The sequence below is a fragment of the Scyliorhinus canicula genome, chromosome 18 (assembly GCF_902713615.1).
Source record: "Scyliorhinus canicula chromosome 18, sScyCan1.1, whole genome shotgun sequence".
NCBI classification, from domain to species: Eukaryota; Metazoa; Chordata; class Chondrichthyes; order Carcharhiniformes; family Scyliorhinidae; genus Scyliorhinus; species Scyliorhinus canicula.
The window spans coordinates 49,443,006-49,465,309 of NC_052163.1; the positions used below are offsets into that span (position 1 = coordinate 49,443,006).

The window sequence follows — 22,304 nt, forward strand, 5'->3', positions numbered from 1 at the left end:
CAAGCACAGTTGATGTGCTGCACTAGCTTTTTACTACAATTCTATTCTTACCCTACATTTACTCTTGTTTAATTCGCTTCAGGTTTCAGTAAACGTTTGGTTCTTGTAGCAATGGGATTATTTCTCCTCGATTGTACTATTTGCACATCAAGAAGCAAGGCCCCAAAGGTGAGATTGGGCAACATTTGGTCCAGGTAGTTGACAGATTAGGAAATGGCTGGTAATGCCTGAAGTAATATCTCTAATTGTAACCATTCCATTGAAGCTGAAGTGTAACAATCAAGAGGAGCTTCCTATGCACCATTAACCAGTCTGATTGGGAAGGAAACTGAAACTTAAAGAATGGTAAAAGACACCAAACAATGTTGGATTTACGGATTGAAGAATGCAAAGCAATTATTTACAGCGAGGGAGCAGGTAACATTGACAGATGGAGAAATGCACCAAAAGAGCTTGACATTTGACAAACGCAAATCCAGTGAAGCTTTACAGTTTGAGCGAACTCCATATTCATTTAGCTTTATTAGTTCTAAGACTTTGACTTACATAGCTATTCAGATGGAAATTATTTTCTCCTGTTGAGTGAGCCCTCGGATTTCCTAATTCAGTTACGGTTTTACAGCACCCAAAGAGTCAATTCAGCTATTTGCAAGCGAAAGCAATTCTCCAAGTTTAAGGTTTATATAGATTAGTCCGCATGTTTTTGAGGTGATCCTGGTGTAATATCCTAGTAATACCCTTCTGGTTTCAATCATAGAATCACGGAATGGTGACAGCACAGAATGAGGCCATTCAGCTGGATATATCTGTACCAGCTCTCTGAAGGTGCAGCTGCCCTGCCTTGTCCATATAACCGTGTACATTTCCCTTTTTTCAGATAATAATCCAATTCCCTCTTGAATGCCTCTATTGATCCATCCTCCACCAACATTCTCAATCAGTGCATTCCAGATCCTAACAACTGGCCGCATTAACATGTTTTCTTCTCATATCGGGATTGCTTCTTTTACCAGTTACCTTAAAACTTTCCCCTCTGGTTTGTGATCCTTCCAGCGATATCACCAATTGCTCTCCAGCTACTCAGTCCAGACATTTCATGGAAACATAGAAAATAGAAGCGGGTGGAGGCCATTTGGCCCATCAAGCCTGCTCAACTCCCCTGGGCAGCACGGTTGTGCAGTGGTTAGCACTGGGTCTACAGCGCTGAGGACCCGGGTTCGAATCCCGGCCCTGGGTCACTGTCCATGTGGAGTTTGCACATTCTCCCCATGTCCCCTTAATTGGAAAAAAAATAAATAATTGGGTACTCTAAATTCTAAAAAACAAGTTCAACCCCCTGATCCCACCTTCCTCACATATCCCTTGATCTCTTTAGCCCCAAGAACTATATCTAATTCCTTCTTGAAATTACACAACATTTTGGCCTCAACTACTTTCTACAGTAACGACTTCCAAAGATTCACAACTCTTTGGGTGAAGAAATCTCTCCTCACCTCAGTCCGAAAATGTTCACCCCTTATCCTCAAACTATGACCCCTAGTTCTGGACTCCCCCACCATTGGGAACATTCTTTCGGAATCTACCCTGCCTAATCATGGTAGAATTTGTAGGTTTCTTTGAGATCCCCTCTCACTCTTCTAAACTCCAATTAATATAATCCGAACCGATTTAGTCTCTCCTCATATGATAGTCCCGCCATCTCAGGAATCAGCCTGGTAAATCTTTGCTGCACTCCCTCCACAGCAAGACATTCTTCCTCAGATAAACCAAAACTGTACACAAATCTCCAGGTGTGGCCTCACCAATGCCCTATACAGTTGCAGTAAAATATCTTTATTCCTGTACTCAAATCCTCTCACTATGTAGGCTAACATACCATTTGCCTTCTTTACTGCCTGCAGTACCTGCATGCTTACATTCAGCGCCTGATGTACGAGGACACCAAGGTCTTACTTGGTATCCACCTCTCTCAATTTACACCCATTCAAATAATGCATTCCTATTTAAGCTACTGAAGTAGATAACCTCACATTTATCCACATTATACTGCATCAACCATGCAGATGCCCACTCAGCCTGTCCAAATTCCGCTAAAGCATTTTTGCATCCTCCTCAGAGCTCATCCTCCCACCCAACTTTATATCATCTGCAAATTTGGAGATAATACCTTTAGTTCCCTCGTCCAAATCATTAATATACAATGCGAACAGTTGGGGTGCTAGCACAGATCCCTGGGGCATTTCACTGGTCACTGCCTGCCAATCGAAAAATACCAATTTATTCCAACTTTTGGCTTCCTGTGTGCTAACCAGCTTTTTATCCATCTCAAGACACTACCTGTAATCCCATGCACTTTAAATTTAAATATTAATCTGCTATGTGAAACCCTGTTGAAAGCCTTCTGAAAATCGAAATAAACCACATCCAGTGGTTCTTCCTGATCAACTCTACTAGTTAAATGTTAAACTCTACTAGTTACATCTTCATGATTTTGAATATCTCTGTCAAATCCCCTCTCAACATTCTCCTTCAGGGAAAACAGTCCCAACTTGTCTAACATATCTTGCAACCATTCTTGTGAAACATTTCTGCACCCTTCCAATGCCTTCACACTCTTCCTAAATATTCCAGTTTCATAACAGTAGGATTTATTAATATTGTTAAGGTTTATTAGCAGCAACAAGATTGATTAATAATTAAAGAAATGTCAGGGCCACTCTAACCTCCATTAATCTGTGATATGTGGGAACTCCAGGATGCTTCCTGTGCCTTGGATTACAGAAATTCCCACCTAGTTCCCTGAATTATGACTGCAGGACCACTTTGCTCTTTCTACCCATGTCACTGGTATTGATGTGAACAACAATTCCTGGTGCCCTGCAGTTGTTCATTGATGTCTTTGACCCTGGTTCGATCCCGTATCCACGTTGCAATAAAAAATAGAAAAATGTGGCATTTGAGTTATGGGTATTGTCCTGGGAGGATTTAGGATTTTTGTTTGAGGAACCAATGTTGGGCGAAGGGGGCAGATGACCAAATTGTGCTAGTGCCTTTTGAGGAACAGGACGTTACCAGTCAGTGCCTCGAGGCCATTCAATTAAAAATCGTGTGAAATCTTTGTCCATGTTGCAGGGGAGAAAGAAAAGATGGTTAGCCACTATTTTTATCTGTGGCTGCGTGTAGAATCGACCCCAGTGGGAGTTTTTGTTGTGTATGAAAATTTTATTTTTTTATTATTGCTGGGACCCACGGGAGCTGTTGCTGTTTAAAGAAAGGCGGCAATTGGCAGCGCATGCGGGAGGTACACGCTCGTGCTCGCGGTGGCAGTTATTTTTTAAAATAACGGCAGTTAAGAGCAGTTGGGTCTGCTGACAGCAGTCAGTTGAACAAAGGCAGCCAGAGAGGAAGGTAGCCGATGACCGGAGCAGAAGAAAAAAAGCCAACAGCATGCGGAGGCTGGGTGAACGGCTCCTCAAAGCAAATAAAGTGGCAGCGGCTATAAAGAACAATGTCATGAAGAAACAAATAAAGAGCAGGAGGAAGAAAGAAAAACCAAGCAGCCCAGAAAATATATCGGAAGACCAGAGACTGAAATACTTATGATTGACAAGAAAGATCTGAAGGTCTTACTACTAGCCCATTACATCGAAAGAAAAAGATCTGTTACATCCTTTTAAAAAATATATAATTTTAATCTTTTAACTTTGAAAATAAACTTTATTTGAGTTAATATCCTGAAAGAATTGCTATTAATTCCAATTGTAAAGTTTATTTATTCTACTTAAAAAGCCTGACCCGTGTGTAGTGCTTTTAAGTGGTAAGTAAATGAAATCTTCTAGGAAGATATGGGTTATACCAGTGATTAACTTGAAAAATTAGTTTGATCTGAATAGCACCCACCTAAGTCTGTCTAGGAGTCAGGGACAAGGGAGCTCCTGTGTACCACATAATTTCTCGAACCTTTTTGGTGTAGAGGGAGATTTCTTCGTGAGTTCTCGATCTTTTGTGGTTTAGGGGGAGAGTTCTTGATTGTAATAACTTCAACGTATGTGCCTGCGTAAACATCTGTTTACCTAACTATTGGATCTCCTTTCACTATTGCTTTTCTAGTCTTCTTTGTGCCCCCCCCCCCCCCACCATACAGATGAGCCAAGCATGGTGCCAATTTATAAAGATTGCTAAAACACAAATATGTCCACTCTATTATAGCCTTAGAAATACCTTAAGATTCCATAACCGTTTAAGTTCAAACTGTATTTCCCATGGGTGCCAATCAACCAGTGTTGGTCTTTGATCATCAGGAGGTGAGCACAGTAAGAAGTCTTACAACACCAGGTTAAAGTCCAACAGGTTTGTTTCAAACACGAGCTTTCGGAGCACGGCTCCTTCTTCAGGTGAATGGAAAGGCTTTCCATTCACCTGAAGAAGGAGCCGTGCTCCGAAAGCTCGTGTTTGAAACAAACCTGTTGGACTTTAACCTGGTGTTGTAAGACTTCTTACTGTGCTCACCCCAGTCCAACGCCGGCATCTCCACATCAGGAGGTAAACATTGAAATGGAGCCATTTAATGGGCAATTTTCACGTCTGGAGGTTTCTTGGTGCAACTCCAACATTCTTCCCTTAAAGAAGATTGTAATGAACTCCAATTGGCTTTATTGGTTGGCCAATTGGAGTATGAGCTCCCTCAATGATAGCTGATTGAGGGGGCCCATATAGTCACCTGTGTAGGCTTTGTGAGCCAGTCTTAAGTTGACTGGACTGCTAGCAGCATTGTTTGTAGCTGCTCCTGTAATATCGTTATTGTAAATAAATATTGGTGTGACGGAACTCCTGCCTCCCGTGGATTACTACAGTGGCAACGGGGTTGGGATTCGAACCCACGCGTGCACAGCACAGCATCGACAATTGAAAAGCTCAGGGTCTCATTTGCAACACATGGACTTCCGGAGGTATTGGTGTCGGACAACGGAACGGCATTCACAAGTGGGGAATTTGGAAAATTCCTGAAGGAAAAAGGAGTCCGTCACATCAAAACAGCCCCTTACCATCCAGCGACCAACGGCCTGGCAGAGAGAGCGGTCCAGACACTTAAAGCGGGACTCAAGAAGCAGCCGGCAGCGTCAATGGACACAAAGCTTTCCCGCTGGCTGTTTGATTACAGGACCACACCGCATTCCACAACGGGCATACCGCCAGCTGAACTCAACGGGAAGGCGGCTGCGAACGAGGCTGAGTCTCCTTTTCCCAAATTTAACGGGGAAAGTGGAGAAACAACAGGAGGCCCAATGCAGGGGGCATGATAATAGTCAGCAGCAGAGACATTTCCAGGTGGGGGCACCGGTTTGGGTCGAGAATTATGGGAATGGACCAACGTGGGTCAAAGGCACGGTAGAGTCCCAAACAGGGCCCATATCCTATGATGTTTCGATAGGAAGTAAGGTGCTGAAGAAACACCTTGACCAAATAAGGGCAGCGGAAACACACCTGGAGGCAGGCGAAGCAAGACCGCCTCAAGCTGGGATAGCCCAGACGGGAAGGATACCCACACCCCAGCCCCGAGCAATTTCTCCAGACCCCATCATCCAGTCATCAGAGTCGGAGATGGACACACTCGACGAGGCCGCCACGACTCCTCTCCCCGAGGAGGAGGAAGAACAACTTCCAAGGAGGTCGTCAAGACGGACAATGTAACGTATCCCTGACAGTGGAGTTTTTGGTTGTGATAATGAGAAGAAGGTGGGTGGGTGGGGGGATGGGGAAGGGTGGTAAGGCGGTAATGAAGTATGAATTGCAATCAAAAATATTTAGTCAATAGTGATTTAAGGCTATTACAGTAAATAATTTAGAAGATGAAATCTTGAGGTTTCTTTCTTTCAGATATTGATAGGAAGTTCATATTTGTCTGTGTGCGTGTGAGATAATGTGTGTGTGAGCATGTGCGTGTATGTATGTGTGAGTGTGTGTGAGTATAAGCATGTCTGAATGTATGTGAGTGTGTGTGTATATAAGTGTCTCTATGCGAGTTAATTTGAGAGTGCGTATGCGTGTGTGTGACCATGTGTTGTGAGGTGTTGTAAGACTTCTCACTGCAGTAAGTCATCTCTTGGATATCTTAGAAATTGTATCCATGTGGGCAACTGAATTTCAAATATTCCTTCCTATGATCAGGGCACTTCTGTAATTTCCTCTGCTCCCAGGAAGTTGCCTTCCTTAAAGCAAGCAGTGGTTTTGTAAGTTTAAACACAATTACTTTATAACAAGTACTCGATTGAAATATGCAGCAAATATAACTGGTTAACTATAATCTAATTCCTAATGCCCCTGATGAGACCATCAATTCACGCGACACGTGGTTAGAAGTGAACAGTGGTTTTAATCATCTTACAACAGAGCCTGCCTGTGACAAGATGAACTCCAGATGAACTGGCAGGCAGGCTCTCAGCATCAACCTTTATACTTCCGGTTAGGGGGAGGAGCCGTGGATGGAGCCAAGGGTGGAGCCCAGTACAAACCCCCGTACACTCCCAGTGCATCTCCCCCTAGTGGCAGAGCAGCGCAACTGCTCGTGTGCCGAGCTTACAGAGACATAGTACAACATGTGTAATACAGTGTGAATTATGCTACTGTGATTCACCACAGTCCCATTTTAACTTGTCTCACCCTCGACACAACACAGGCAAACACAGAGGGGAACAAAGGGGTAATGATCATAAGTAAAAGGAAAAAAGTTTCAGATGGTGATTTTTAGCACTTTTCTCCTTTTCAAACTTCTTTGCTCTCAGTTCAAGCTTTTACTGTAGATTCCCTCAGGTCTCTGCAACTCCAGGAATACAGCACTCACAGTCTTTCTGGAGAAACATGGAGGAGGGAGAGAAAGCAGGTCCTTGTCCTTTTGTCTCTGGGACTCAAATTCTCCCCGAGGTCCATGAGAACCACCCCACTGGGATAGAATCCAATCATCACCTGTTAGCGGGCGGAGTACTGCCTTTTGGCCAATTTATTGGCCACCAGCCAGTCAATCAAACTGAATCCCACCCCATCTCTCTCTCTGGTGTTAAAAGGTCTGAGGTGTCCTGTTCAAATTAGCAGAGACTAGCAGTGTCCTCTCCTGTATTTCCTCATTCACTCTTGATTTAAAGACACATGTCCACTAATCACCCATGGATCAAAAATAATAATGGCAAAATAAAAGAAAGGGGAAATATGGGATTAAATAGGAAGTACCCTCACAGTGTGTTTGAATGTGTGAGTTTGTGTACGTGACTGTGAAATGAAATGAAAATCGCTTATTGTCACAAGTAGGCTTCAAATAAAGTTACTGTGAAAAGCCTACTGTGTGTTACAATGTGTGTGTGACTGAGTGTGTGTGTGTGTTCGTGTTACTGTATGTGCATGTGAGTGTGTTCGCGTGAGTGTGTGACTGTGAATGTGTGTGTTTGGCTGTGTGTGCATGAGTGTGCGCGTCCGTGTGTGTGTGATGATGAGTATCTGCGTGTGACTATGTGAGTGTGTGTGTGAGAGTGTGAGCATGGGTGCATGTGACTGTGTGTGTGTAAATGTATGTGTGTGAGAGTGTGTGAATATGTGTATGTCAGTGTGTGTGTGAGCACAGAATCAAGTTTAGTTGCATCTGAATAACCTGCTTTCACCCAGTGTCCAGACTGACACAGGATAAGGAGCATTTGGTTCAGATTCTGAACTACCCTTCGATGCAAATACATCAGCATGAATGTGATTGGAAGAGGAGTGGAAACCGTGCTGAAGAGAGGAAGGGGAAGGAAAAGAAATGTATTTTTTAAATCTTAACTTGTTTCCCTGAGACATGATCCATTGCTTACATAATCGCTTGTTTATATAATTACCCACTGGATGTAAATATAATCTCATCACATCACTCTAACATGTATTGCAATAATAGTTAGCTGTCAGAATGAGCCTCAATATTTTGAAATAATTTGGGTGAAGTCCCTGATCAAGCATTTTACATATTTGTGCACTGTGCTGCACTTTCTCTCTGGGTTTCAACTCTTGTTTGGTCTGCATCATCACACCAGCCTATGCACTTTAAGACAAACACCATCAGCTTCATTAGAGTTTGCACTTTCTCCAGGGCCATTCAATTTCTCACCCTCTGACACATACCACTAAATACAATAGAATCCACAGAATACCTGCAATGCTGCCACTTGCATTTACCCCTCAAAGTTGTTGCTGCAGAGGCCACCCACCCGCCCGAACCCCCCTCCGTTGCCAGCTCAGCACCCGCTAGATATTTTCTGAGACCAATGGAAAATACAGGAGGCCAGGTACTTCTTAGATTGCTCTTTGGAACTCCTCACCCCTTCCTATGTACATGTGATGGGCTTTTTGATGCCTTTCCCTCCCTTAACTGTCTGGTGTATTTATAAAACATTACCTTTCATACTGCCTTTCCTTTTATTCTTTTGTGTGCCCCCTTGCCTTATTTTCTCCATAAAACAATAAGGCACGATATTAGTCACTGTCTCTCTGCTACTTTTTCTCCTGTTGCAACTTCATTGGAGTGTTAATGTAAGCCTACTTGTGACATTCAGAAAGATTATTATTATTATTAAGTTCACATTGGTGGTCCTTCATGCAGCAAGTGGTACTCAAATGCCTTGACAACTTATCTAGGTAAAGTTGCTATAGTCCCAGATGACCATAGGCTGCTTTCCCCTTTTGAGGGGAGAGAGCTGACTGGTGGTGATTTAACCTGAGGGTCACCACAGCTCAGGCGAGGGTCAAGGTTGTGAAGGTGGGGCCTTCATGAATAACCTCTTACCTACACTAGATAATGCCATTAATTTCTATTTCGCTCTTTTGTTTTCCTTCTAACTAATGCCCCCCTTCCTCTACATCTGCTTTTGGACTTCACAATTGGTGTCCTCCATTTGAAATCTCACTCCTCCAGATATTTGATTTTTCCTTTGGGATGACGAGAGATTTTTGATTTCAGAGCATCGGTATTGATGGGATACTTAGTGCATGAAGTCATTTTGACAAACACCAGGCGGAGTTTTATGGAGCTGTTGTGATGGAGGCGGGGCTGGAAAATGCAGGGAGCCATTCAAAGATCCATTGACTTTGGTGATACCAGGAGATCTTGCCGGAGGGAGGGACCGTAAAACTCTTCCCACTGTTGTTACTTTTCATTAGGAAGGAATGACCACTAGGACTTTGCAATCTGGCCCTTGGGCCTCAGTTAACTCAATTCTACTTGTAATTACACTTCTTATATTTTACTTTGTGTTAATAATAGGCGAAATCTTCCGGCTCCGCACTGGTGGGATCTTCCAGCCCCGCTGATGGTACAGCCCCGCTGCGGATTTCCCGGCGTGTATTGTGGAGTCAATGGGAAAACCATTAACAGTGGCAGGGCCAGAAATCCCCCCAGCCCCTCTCCCGCTGGCCAATAGTGGCCACCTCCCACCACCTAGGAACACATCACAGGGAGTCGCGAGAATCTCGCCCAACATTTCTTACTTTTTCTTTTGTCCCACTTGAATTTTGAAAATTTGTAATGGCCTATTTTTGCATTGTTTCTTCAGTGGTGGATAAATCTCATATGAGAACTGCATGCCAATGCATTATTTAAATTGTATTGTATTTATTGCTTTTAATTACCTAACTGTGCTTTAGCTTCTTTCAAATGAATGATGCAAGCTGGTCGTGGTGGATTCCTGTGGGCAGCGTTTGTCACGTGGTGCTAAGAGGATGGAGCTATGGAGGAGAATTTTTTACTGATGACATCGCTGAGGCTCATGTTGGACTTGTGACAATAAAGGCAGTTTCAACTAAATAGACGCACATGCACACAGACATGTCAGGGCAGGTGCCTGAGGTGGTGGTTTGCCACAGATACCCGTCTACAGTAACTGAACTAGATCAAGGGTTTCCAAACTGGGGCCCACAGAACCCTGGTGTTCCTTAACAGGGCACCAGGAGGTCCTTGGAAATTCCAGCAGCCATGTTACAAAACGGCATTTTTTTTGCAGCAACCTGGAAAAATTGCGCGTGAACCAAAGTGCGTGCGTAAGTCAGCTGAAAAAGCAAAGATTCGAGAAAGAGAAACAGCCACAAATCAACGAAGAACAAAAAATTAAATTGACCAATCAGCCCACCCTTCTCTCTGGGAATTGGCCTCTGATAGGCTGCCTAGTGAGCCTATCAGTAGCCAATGCTTTATTTTAGGATCAAATCAATTAAATAGAATAACAGAAATTAACTGAGGGCTCTGCCACTCAAAAATAGCAAAGAGGAATGGAATGGAAGCTTATCAATATCAACTCATGATATGAGAAAAGGGGTCGATAAAGCAATCCAACCCCTGCGGTGCCCACTGAACACGGAAGACATTGAGAGTGCCCGTGGGCACCATACGCCCGCTCTCCAGGGACACCCAGCTGTGAATAAAGCTGTGGAAGAGGCACAGGCAAGTAGCCAATGCTCAGATAGGCAGGGCTCTTATTCTCCAATTTGATTTCTTGTTTTTTTTCTGTTGCTGGGCAGAAAACCATCCGAGCGAGTGAAGCATCGGCCTATGTGGTTCAGGGATGGTGGTTGTGGCAGAGGTAAGTACGCTTACCTTGGCAGTGTCGACCACACTCTGAGAACGCATTTAAAAAAATGTAAATCCTGGCAAATAAGTTAAATGCTATGTAAGGGGGGCTTTAGAGGGGATTCATGGGGGGGCTTTGATAGGGGACTCATGGGGGCCATTGATAGCAGGATTCATGGGCGGTTTGATAGGGGATTCATGGGGGGCTTTCATAGGGGACTCATGGGAATTTCAACAGGAATTCAATGGAGGGCTTTAGAGGTGATTTTTAAGGGGGATTTGTGAGAGGGTTTTTAGGGAGCTTTGGCAAGGGGGTTCATGGGAGGGGCTTTGTCAGGGTATTCATGGAAAGGAGTTTGGGAGGGTATTCATGTGAGACGATTAAAATGTGTCATTGACATGATAAGAATGTTTGGGGTGCCCTGATGCTATTTTGAGGTCAAGCGGGATTCCGGGACTGTAAAAGTTTGGGAAATCCTGAACTAGACAATTGCCACTCGGGATGTGTGAATAATCTTCTTCCAAGGCACAGTGATCACAGCCATTGCTGGCATGACCTGGTGACACGCCTCCTGCTGAGGGCAGGTTATAGCCACATGGTGGTGGTCCTGAATAGTAATAATTTAAGGTATTGCCAGATATGCCAAGGGCCAGAGTCAGGACGGTCATTGTCATAGTGACATAGAGGGGTCTATAGCACAGGAAAGACCCTTCAGCCCATTGCATCTGCGCCAGTCATAAAGGTGTATAAAGAAACATATCTCAAAGACATAGTAGAATGGTTTGGTCAGCCATTCTGAGGTTGTGCTGGGAGATCATTTGAAGAATTGACCACCTGTGACGAACCCTAGCTCAGGGGATCCCTAAGCAACCAATGTCCTTGCAACAATTCCTACATTCCATGAAAGAATTTTTAAAAATCAGGGGCTGGAATCTCCGGTTCCCCAGCCGTGTGTTTCCTGGTGGCGTGCCGTTTGCAGGCAGCAGGATTCTGTCTTCCCTCCACTTGTCAATGAGATTTTCCATTGAAGCCATACCACACCATCAGGAAACCTAGGGGTGGGTTGTGCTGCCGGTGGGAAAGGTGAACCCTAACTGCTGGAGAATTCCGGCCCATAGAACATACAGTGCAGAAGGAGGCCGTTTGGCCCATCGAGTCTGCACCGACCCACTTAAGCTATCACCTCCGCCCTATCCCCGTAACCCAATAGTCACCTGACCTTTTTAGTTACTAAGGGCAATTTTATCATGGCCAGTCCACCTACCCTGCACGTCTTTGGACTGTGGGAGGAAACCGGAGCACCGGAGGAAGCCCACCCCTGGATTTTTACATGTTTTAGATTTCATAGAATTTACAGTGCAGAAGGAGGCCATTCGGCCCATCGGGTCTGCACTGGCTCTTGGACAGAGCACCCTACGCAAGCCCACACCATCACTCTATCCCCGTAACTCAGTAACCCCGCCCAACCTTTTTTGGACACTAAGGGCAATTTAACATGGCTAATCCACATAACCTGCACATTGGACTGTGGGAGGAAACCGGAGTACCCGGAGGAAACCCACACAGACACGGGGAGAATGTGCAGACTCCGCACATACAGTGACCTAAGCCGGGAATTGAACCTGGGACCCTGGAGCTGTGAAGCAACTATACTAACCACTATGCTACCGTGCTGCCCAGATTGATGGGTAAGTTTAGAGAATAAATTTAGTCCTGACATATTAGGTCCTGGCAGAGGGCATAAAATGAACATATGTTTTGAATGGGTTGAGGGGACCAATTATACATTGGTGAAGTCCATTAGGTTAAAAGAGCCTGTAAAACTCTAAGGGTGCAATTAGCTCTGACTGAAACAGTGTTAAATTAACCCACCATCTGTTTATTACATCCTGTAGATCTCAGTCCAGCAATGGCAATAGATATTTGGAACAGAGTACAGCCTTTCCTACTGTGTAAGGACCATGTGAACAGAAAATGACAGTAAATGGAGGTTGTGAAATTAAGCCAAAGATTTTTGTAGTGAGGAGCTCCATGGGGTTTCTCTAAATCACTCACTGCCCCTTCAGGGAAGAACTGTGGAAGTCTCAGAATTTAGCACGGATGAATTCTGCTCTTAGTAAGATCACTGGCACCCTATTATCAGCCATTCATTGTCACTGTTTGACTTCAGATCCCCTCTGTCACATTGCTGCCACTCATTCACTACGGCTATATTTTCTCGAATCCAGCTACAGCTGAATCGGGTGCTCGGCATTCCTTAGGTATAATGTTACGTATAATGTTTTGTTAGGTATAATGTTTTGTTACAAATCATAATGTACTGGTGAATTAATATTTAAATTCTGCGTGCCATTTATGTGGGTCTTGTTAGTGTGAAAACAAATAATATTAACTCTAAAATAAGCAGACTATGGGGAAAATTAGACTTCATAGAATCATAGAATCCCTCCAGTGCATAAGGAAGCCATTTGGCCCATCAAGTCTGCACCAATCCTTCGAAAGACCACTCTAGCTGGGACCCATCCTTCACCTTATCCACGTAACACCACCCAACCTTTGGACACTTAGGGACAATTTTAGCATGGCCACTCCACTTATCTTTGGACTGTGGGATGAAACTGGAGCACCTGGAGCAAACCCACGCAGAAACGGGGAGAATGGGCAAACTCCAAACAGACAGTCACCCGAGGTGGGAATCAAACCCAGGTCCCTGGCACTGTGAGGCAGTAGTGCTAACTACTGTACTACCATGCTGCCCTTCAGTAAGGTGCACTGTGCACCGTTCAGTAAACTCAGGTTTTATTAAAACATCTGCTTTAAATTGAATTTACAACACAGAGTGTGAAAGCTTGATTTGAACTAACCTTGGGGGCTTTGCCTTCACTTATGAATTGATGACTTTCATTTCCAATATCCAATGAAAGTGACTATTCTGTTTGGTTACAGATTCATAAGCTGTAGTTAGATCTATTGTGCTTTGGCTGCTGTGCACATGCCTTCAACAACCCGTAGGCATCCATATTACCCCTAAATGTTGGGCAATCTGAGACTTTTCTATGTGCAGAGTATAACTAATGTTGTTAGACTACCATGGGTACAGAAGTTTTATGAATTATCTGTTTCAGAATTATTACTTTTTTGACAAGAACGCAATACACAGGCCCAAAGTTTATGTCTTAATATAGCAATTTGAAGAAGGAAATGCCCAAAGGTAAAGATGGATGAGAATGTCAATAAAACACCGTGGATTATGGCCAGATTAATATCTTACTTAAATACCTACAATGTCCCTGAGTAATAATAATAACCCTCTATTTCAACGGCTGGTTGTAACATTTGTATATGTTTGGAGTAAAAGGAGTTTATGACTGCATATGAACAATATTCTGCGTAATAGCACTAATGCCTAAATAAATTAGATGCTCCAGATACATATAATGTACACAATTTGATTAGAACAAATATAGGTTGGAGAGCTATTGGAAGTATATTGCATGTTGGTAATAGAATTGTAGTTCTGAGGCAGTACAACAAAGTAGATCTTGAGAGGATCTGCGATCAGAATCACAAAATTTACCTGCCTGGAACACATTTCCATATTTATTTTATGTTATATAGACCTCAGTGAGCATCATATGACAATGTGCCATATTTCTGAATCATTTACACTTCTCTCAAAACACAATGTTCCAGATACTGTTATTTTCTGCATGGAAATGCTCTTGTTTTTTAATTTCCTGCTCGATCTTAAATTATTTCCACATAATGAGAACTATAATAGTCTACCTTTTTATGCAAATTAAAGCAAAGCTACAGAGGGACAATAAGTGTCACTTCCAGCTCTACAACATGAACAGGATGATTGTCAATTGTCACTCCGCCTGTTGAAACCACGGAGATGACTATTATCGTGTATTTGCTGTGGTGATATGCATCACTGTAAATACAGAAAGGGGTTAATGTAAATACACGTAGACTAGATAGACACTAGAGGGAGCACCAGAGACATGACACACAGACATTCAACCAATAGGTCAGTAAGATAGGACACGACCAATGGGCATTCAAGATACACACAGAGGTGACACTGCCACAGGAGGGCTTTACACCAACCCATATAAAAGGACACAGCACACATGATCTTCCTCTTTCCAGTGGAGACTCTCAGTGAGTACACAGGGTTGATTTGAAACACATCACACCCACCATGTGGATTGTAGCAGACTGGTTTACCAGTCTCAGTAGCTATAGCAGGATTACAGGAGAGTCGAATCCAAGTAGGAGAATTGTTAACAGTTTAATAAACATGATAAAGCTATCTCCAAGTCTGAACCTTCCTTTGTCAAAGTGCACATCAAGGAAGCAGCTTATGCTACGTCAAGAGCATAACAAAACAAGGTATACAGGACTGACCATTTAAATCCACATAGTTACAACTCAGCAGACAGTGACAACCAGCAACAGCAGCCAGGCAAGATGTTCAAGATTCCGGCTCCATAGCAGCTCAGGTACCAAGGCAATCTCAGTGAAAACTGGCGTTGGTTCAGGCAGAAATTTGAGATCTACCTGGTAGCGTCCGACCTAGATGGCGTGGCGGATGCAGAAAAAATAAAGCTTCTATTTACCATCGTGGGTCCAGAAGCAGCTGAAATCTTCCAGACCTTCAAATACTCAAGGGGCAAAACAAGAGCGATTTCCAGGCAGTCCTGGACAAATTCCAAGAATTCTGCGAGGAACATACAAGAAAAAACAGAAATAGAAGCGCCAAAACTCACCACGAGGCGAAGGTAGGCTTTCCATTGAAGAAATCTGCAGTTTTGATTGGCGACCATCTTGGTAAAGGAGCTGCATATGCGCAGTTGCGCGAAGAGCGCACAGAATGGGAAGGTCCGTTTGCGAAAAAGGCCCCAAGTAAAGGAACAGCGAGATGTGCATGCGCAATCGCTTCCTACGACCTACGTCATGCGCTTCGTGATGTCAGTTGTCACGGACCACGCTCACTTAAAGGGGAAATGTCCCAAAACACGGAAAAAATGTTTTAAAGCCGTAAAACCTGATTCTTTCACCTGGAACGACAGCACAATGCCTGAAATTCGACCAGTAGCTGAAAGTAACCTCTGTAGAACCCTGCAACAAGCAGTTAGCACTGCCCAAAGAGATGATACAGTCCTTGAAGACTATGACTCAGACCTTGAATTCTTCTTTGGACATCACGAGCCCAATGCCAGCTCTGACACAAAACATGATGATATGGTCTTGGAAGACTACGACTCAGACAAAGATTTCACCTTGGGAGGTGGCTATCCCAGTACCAAATCTGAACCGCAACTAGACGTGTTGTACATTGAAGACCCCGACGACGAGTTCTTCGGATTGGGGAATCTTCAGCCCAGCATATGGGAAATCCCGACTCATGAGTGCAGGATGATGCTGCGGCCTGACGTCAAGAGACAGAGAGCGGTACAAGCCCACAGAGAGCGGCCTGCTGCCACACAGAGAGTGGTCCACGCACCACGAAGGGTCCCAGCCTCCACACAGAAAGCGATGAAAGACTCCATAGCGAGCTCGTGGACAACCTCCACGATAGAAGCAATGCAAGACTCCTTGCATGACCAGACCATGAGGATCTAGCAACCTCCTCTGAGCAACCACCAGCAGATGATACAGGTCTGCCACGCTCAAGTGAACAACAGAAAGACTATGACAGTCTGCCATGCTCAGGTGCACAGCAAGAAGACTATGACAGTCTACCACGCTCCAGTGAACAAGAAGAAGACTCTGACAGTCTACCCAGCTCAAGTGAACGACAAGAACACACTGAGGCTCTACCCACTGTATGTGCGACAAGTGACGGCGGCATCCCACTTCCCTTACCAGATGTGCAACGTAACAGACCTCAGCTAGAATGTACAGAAGCACTCGACAATCACAGTGAGACTACTGGTGACTCCAGTGACACCACGTTACTTCAAACCTCATCCGCTCGAGCCTCTCCACAAGCAAATGCATTCCTGAATGTTTTGACTCCGGACGTGGAACATCAAGAAACCTCAGAAGATGCAAGTGAACCTGAAATGACTCCGGATGTGGAGCATCAAGAAACCAAAGCTGACACAGGTGAACCAGAAATGGCTCCAGACGGGGAGCATCAACAAGCCAAAACTGACTCAGGTGAAAGAGACCAGACTCCAGACGGGGAGCATCGACAAGCCAAAGCTGATTCAAGTAAGCCGGACTTGACTCCAGGTGGGGAGTGCCGAGAACTCAGTGATGGCATTCTCAAGGAAACAGCAGATGCCACAAAGCACGCTGACACGAGTAACTGTGTGAAGGACTCATATTATCCATAGAGTGTGATCCTGGAGCGCAGCAAACATGACATCAAAACCAACCAACTCAACAACAACATCAAAGACAATAACAAGAAGCGTACCAGAGGCAACAACATCGACAGCAAGCATGACAAAGACAACAACAATGGAACTACGACTGGTACGACATGGTACAACTCTGCAAATGAGGGACACTGTTACTGCTCAGCTCAGTACAATGACATACCATGGCAGGACGACACAGATTGCATACATCGCTACCACAAGCATCGAAAGAAGGAAAGAGTCCACATCAGACAACAAAGTGATGTGACCATTTCTTGGTTCCTTACGCAGAGGGACACTGACGGCGTTTACAAAGCAATGTCACCATCAACATCACCACCTCACCAACCAAACAAGAAAGACACTCAACCCTAATAATTAATGAATTTTGGACTCATGCATATGATTTGGACTTATTGTTTAATGATCACTGTTATCATAACTTGAACATAGCATCACTTCTCTACCTGTTTTTGTTCAATTTTCTTTAACACTGTACAGAAAATATGTAACACAAAAAAAGGGGGATGTGGTGATATGCATCACTGTAAATACACAAGAGGTTAATGTAAATACACATAGACTAGATAGACACTAGAGGGAGCACCAGAGACATGACACACAGACATTCAACCAATAGGTCAGTAAGATAGGACACGACCAATTGGCATTCAAGATACACACAGAGGTGACACTACCACAGGAGGGCATTACACCAACCCATATAAAAGGACACAGCACACATGATCTTCCTCTTTCCAGTGGAGACACTCAGTGAGTTCAGACACAGGGTTGATTTGAAACACATCACACCTACCACGTGGATTGTAGCAGACTGGTTTGTCAGTCTGAGTAGCTATAGCAGGATTACAGGAGAGTCGAATCCAGGTAGGAGAATTGTTAACAGTTTAATAAATGTGTTAAAGCTATCTCCAAGTCTGAACCTTCCTTTGTCAGAGTGCACATCAAGGAAGCAGCTTATGCTACGTCAAGAGCACAACAAAACATTTGCTACTTGGGAAGTTCTGTCTCAGAAAGAATGTAACACACCTCCTGGATTTTGCAGGGAACCAGCAGTGTTGGATTTGACGTAACAGTCATTTCCGGACTCTGCCACAAGATGGGACAGGATTCAGTGGCTGAATCAAATGTTTTTTTTAATTGAAATTCTACCAGCGTACATTAACCACCCAGCAATGTCTGATGCAAGTGGAGGTGGAGGAAAAAGTACTCTGCTCATGTTTTGCATTCACAATCATTCAATATAGCACAGCAACACAAAGCCCTCTCCAGCATGTGCTATGTCCTGCATATTAACAGCAGATGGGCAAGTTTAAGAATTATTTGCTCATACCAGTCAGCACAGGTTGAAGCTGCTGGTTTAATAGATCTAAAAACAAACATTCAATGGAATGTAGAAAACCTTGCAGTTTCTATACACGTTTCATCTTTTATTTCAACCTTTTTCCTAGTATAATTAATGCTCTCCCGTCTCCTTGGTCATAGATCACCATGTTCAGCAGAACTGATCCACATATGTACATTCACGCTCAACCCTTGGCCCCAGGGATTTAACCAAAATAGATGTTCCAATAATGTCTTGCAAATGCCCCCAACACATGAAAAATTGCGATTGCTTCTCCAATAACCGTTTTACACAGCTCAGGAAAAAAAATGCAACTCTTCACTGCCAGCATCTACATGAACTGGCCAACGAGTAGAAAAAATTAAATCTAGTCTGCAAGCAACATGCATGCTTCGATAGATCACAGTAAGCCTTGCTGCTTAAAGGAGGAGGGTGTCGTTAGGATCATTTCAGGACAATAATGAAGTGCCACTCACCGCTATTGCAAGAACTGCTCCATTTTGCTTACATTTATTTTGTGCTAAGTTGATACCTTAAGTTTTGCTCAATTGCTTTGAAGATCAGGGAATAATTTCATGCATTTTCTTCAGACGTTTAGCTCAACTTGTCGGTCAGAGTCAAAATAATGCCTCTATGGTGAAAACATTGCACCCAAATCAAACATAAAGATAGAATGAATCAAGAAAAGTCCATCCGGCCATTGCTTTCCATTATTTTGGTCCTTATTCCTAATGAGTAAGTGTGTCATGTGTCACTGAATAAAGCCCAATATGTAGAACAGTGGATCACAAGATCAATTTCACATCCTGTGTGAGAGTTATCAATAACAAAGCAGTCTCCAGAATTCTCCGGTCGTCAGGATTCACTTCCCCACTGGCAGTGTACCCCCATCCACAGGCTTCCTGGCTACGTGAGGTAGTTACAATGGGAAAATCCATTGACAAGCAACAGGAAGATAGAATCCCAGCGCCATTGAACGGCGCGCGGCCAGGAAACACGCGGTTGGGAGACCAGAGAATCCAGCCAAATATATTTCCTCTTGTGCAACTTAAAATCAATCTATTTGTTTCCTTCATTGACACAGAAAGCAACATCTGGAAATCGCTGTCCACATTTGTCAATAAGCAAAAGTGTTCCTTCTCACTGTCGGAAGCTACTGTTATTCCCAAAAGTTCTATGTAGAAGACACTTAAGTGGAAGCAATAGGTTGCGCATTGTCCAGGGAATTCAGGACTTATGGCTGCACAGAATAACACAGCAGTGTGTTGGTACTACAAATGTATAGATAATGAAGCAAAAAAAGAAGAGGAACGAAGGGAAATGCTCCCATAGATTGTGTGGCTGCCAAGTACTTAAAATAATTTCTATCATTTTTTAAAAATAAATTTAGAGTACCCAATTATTTTTTCCAATTAAGGGGCAATTTAGTGTGGCCAATCTACCTATCCTGCACATCTTTGGGTTGTGGGGGTGAAACCCACGCAGACACGAGGAGAATGTGCAAATTCCACACGGACAGTGACCCAGGGCCGGGATTCGAACCCGGGTCCTCAGCGCCGTAGGCAGCAATGCTAACCACTGTGCCATCGTGCTGCCCAATAATTTCTATCATCTCATGATAAATCAGAAGCTTCTCACACAGTCGAACTCTGAACATTTGTAAATTTGACACAAGACATTATGGTTGATAGATCGCCTCAGTTTATTGTTCAGCTGCATTGTTCATAGGGAAAGCATGATTTCATTTCTGTCTCAGTAGTAAATTGCGGGTAGCGAGATTAGTTTTGTGCAGCAAGCTCATCTCTGTTGTGGATTGTGTTGATGAAACTAGTATTAAATCCCTTAATGGTCATTGAGAAATGGAGATTTTGCAGCTGTTTTAGCTGGATTTTAGCCGAGGTCCCAGAAGCAAAATACAAATGTTATATCACCCACTGTGGGATTGAGTGAAAAAGTTTAAAAAAAAACACTAGGGCTATTATGATGCCTTGACTTTGTGAAGCTTTGCAGATTTCAAGGGGTATTGAAGCTGAACATTACAGTTTGCAGCTCAATCCTCATCCACATCTATGTTTTCCTTGATTTAATGGTTTTACTTTGGGATTGCAGAATCCCCTCCCCACTCCCCATCTGCTGAGATCTCACAATCTTAATTCTCTGTACCAAACCACTGAAAGAAAATAAAGAGGATACTGGTAATATGTTCTAGAAGAAGGGAGCATTTCCATATGCGTGAGCCTTCAGTGGCTGTTGTGAAAGCTTATCCCTCTCAAACCATGAATCAATCTTTCTCTTCAAAAGACCCAACATTATTTTTATGGCATGGTGAACACATTGGAGGGGAGCACTGCAAATTTGGTTTGAGGGATGCAGAAACTCTTTTAGATTCCCTGGGTATATCAACCATATTGCCTGAACAATGAAAGGGAGTTACTTTCCCGATTGCCCTCTGCTAGATTCCGCTGTATATGTACAACACATAATTTATGTTTCCGTTTGTGCAATTGACAAATTAGCTTTATCAATCTTCAGCTTAATTTGCCATTTGTTGCCCAGTTATAGAACCAACCTAGAATATGCATCTGTTCAATAGGAATACCCTGCAAATCTACAGCTGTCTCTAGATTAACATGTTTAGAGAATCTCATGTTTACGTTTGATTTCACTGGAGTTCACCATCAGTTTAAAGAAAAGGTGGCTGAATGGTTGAAACAGATGTTACATTAATGATTCACTGCTTTTCTTTAGGTTTTCCAGAATGACAGCGAAGATAGTGTAAGACTGAACCAGCAATCCAGGGATCAATATTCACCCGAAACACTGTCAAGTTGTTTTTTGCAGTTGCCCGTTTCAAGAACAAAGTATAAAGGATTGTTGTCTACCTCCTACTACATCAACTGGTCTGGCTATCAAGAGAATTGTGTAATGTTTTCTAATCCTCATCAGTAATTAAAATGCTCTAAAAATTGTATTACATATGTCCTCAAGCTAGAGATACAGTAGTTAGACACAACTCCAGAAAACCAAGAAAAATAAGACAATATTAAATAGAATCATGGCTGCTCCTTACACGAACTGTCTATCTGGCCACGACTCAAAGATGTGAAGGCGGAATGGGCTGTGTGGCCGGGGTGACCTCCCCCCCCACAGGACTCGGGTGGTATCCAGTCATGGACCGCCATTACCACCGCCTGCAAGGTAGCCATCTTGCTGCACACTGACCACCCAACTTGGCCACTCGTTCTGCAGAGTGACACCAGCTGTATGGGTGCCCGCATCACCATACCCCACCCTCCGCCATACCCTCCACCACCCACTGGAGGGGCATGAGGTGGCCCACCCAGGGCAATGCCCACTATAGCCCCGCAGAGTGTACTGCTGGCAAGGGCAGTGCCAGCCGACGGTACTCCTGTCAGCAGGGATGGGCTCCAGGGCCAGAGGCCCACTACGGTGCGTGGCACCAAAGCGGCCAGTGGTGCTGGAGTGCAGGATTGGGGTGGCAACATGAAGAGCAGAATCCACAGTGCCAACCGGTGACCATCAGCTGCACATCATGCACGTCTGTGCCCGATACCCGGGCAGTGTGCAAGACACCTTCATCCTGGCACACTCAACGATTCCTGATAGGTTTGAGATGGCCCCCCCGGCTGGGGCGCTGGCTCCTGGGTGATCACGGCTGATGATGCCTACCGTAGGCCACAGACCGATGCAGAGATCCACTGTAAATACACCCATGCAGCGACCAGGAGAGTGATCGAGCGGTGCTTTAGCATCCTGAAGATGCGGTTCAGGTGCTTGGACCGCTCTGGAGGGGCCCTCCAGTATGATGCTGAGAGGGCCGCCCGTATTGTGGTGGCCTGCTGCATCCTCCACAACATTGCGCAGCAGAGGGGTGGCGTGCTGGAGAAAGAGGAGGATGAAGGCCAGGCTCCTCCGATGAGGAGGAATTGGAGGGAGGGCGAGGATGGGTAGGACATCGGG

The 22,304-nt window shown here is 44.1% G+C and overlaps 1 long non-coding RNA gene across 1 annotated transcript in view; it reads left to right on the forward strand.

Annotated features, from left to right (window-relative positions):
• Positions 1-22,070, forward strand: part of LOC119953384 — a 41,531-nt gene extending 19,461 nt beyond the window's left edge. The window contains exons 2-3 of the long non-coding RNA XR_005458012.1: positions 10,531-10,592; positions 21,072-22,070. This is a non-coding gene — a long non-coding RNA (uncharacterized LOC119953384). The remainder of the gene's footprint in view (positions 1-10,530; positions 10,593-21,071) is intronic.
• The last annotated feature ends 234 nt before the right edge of the window (positions 22,071-22,304 follow it).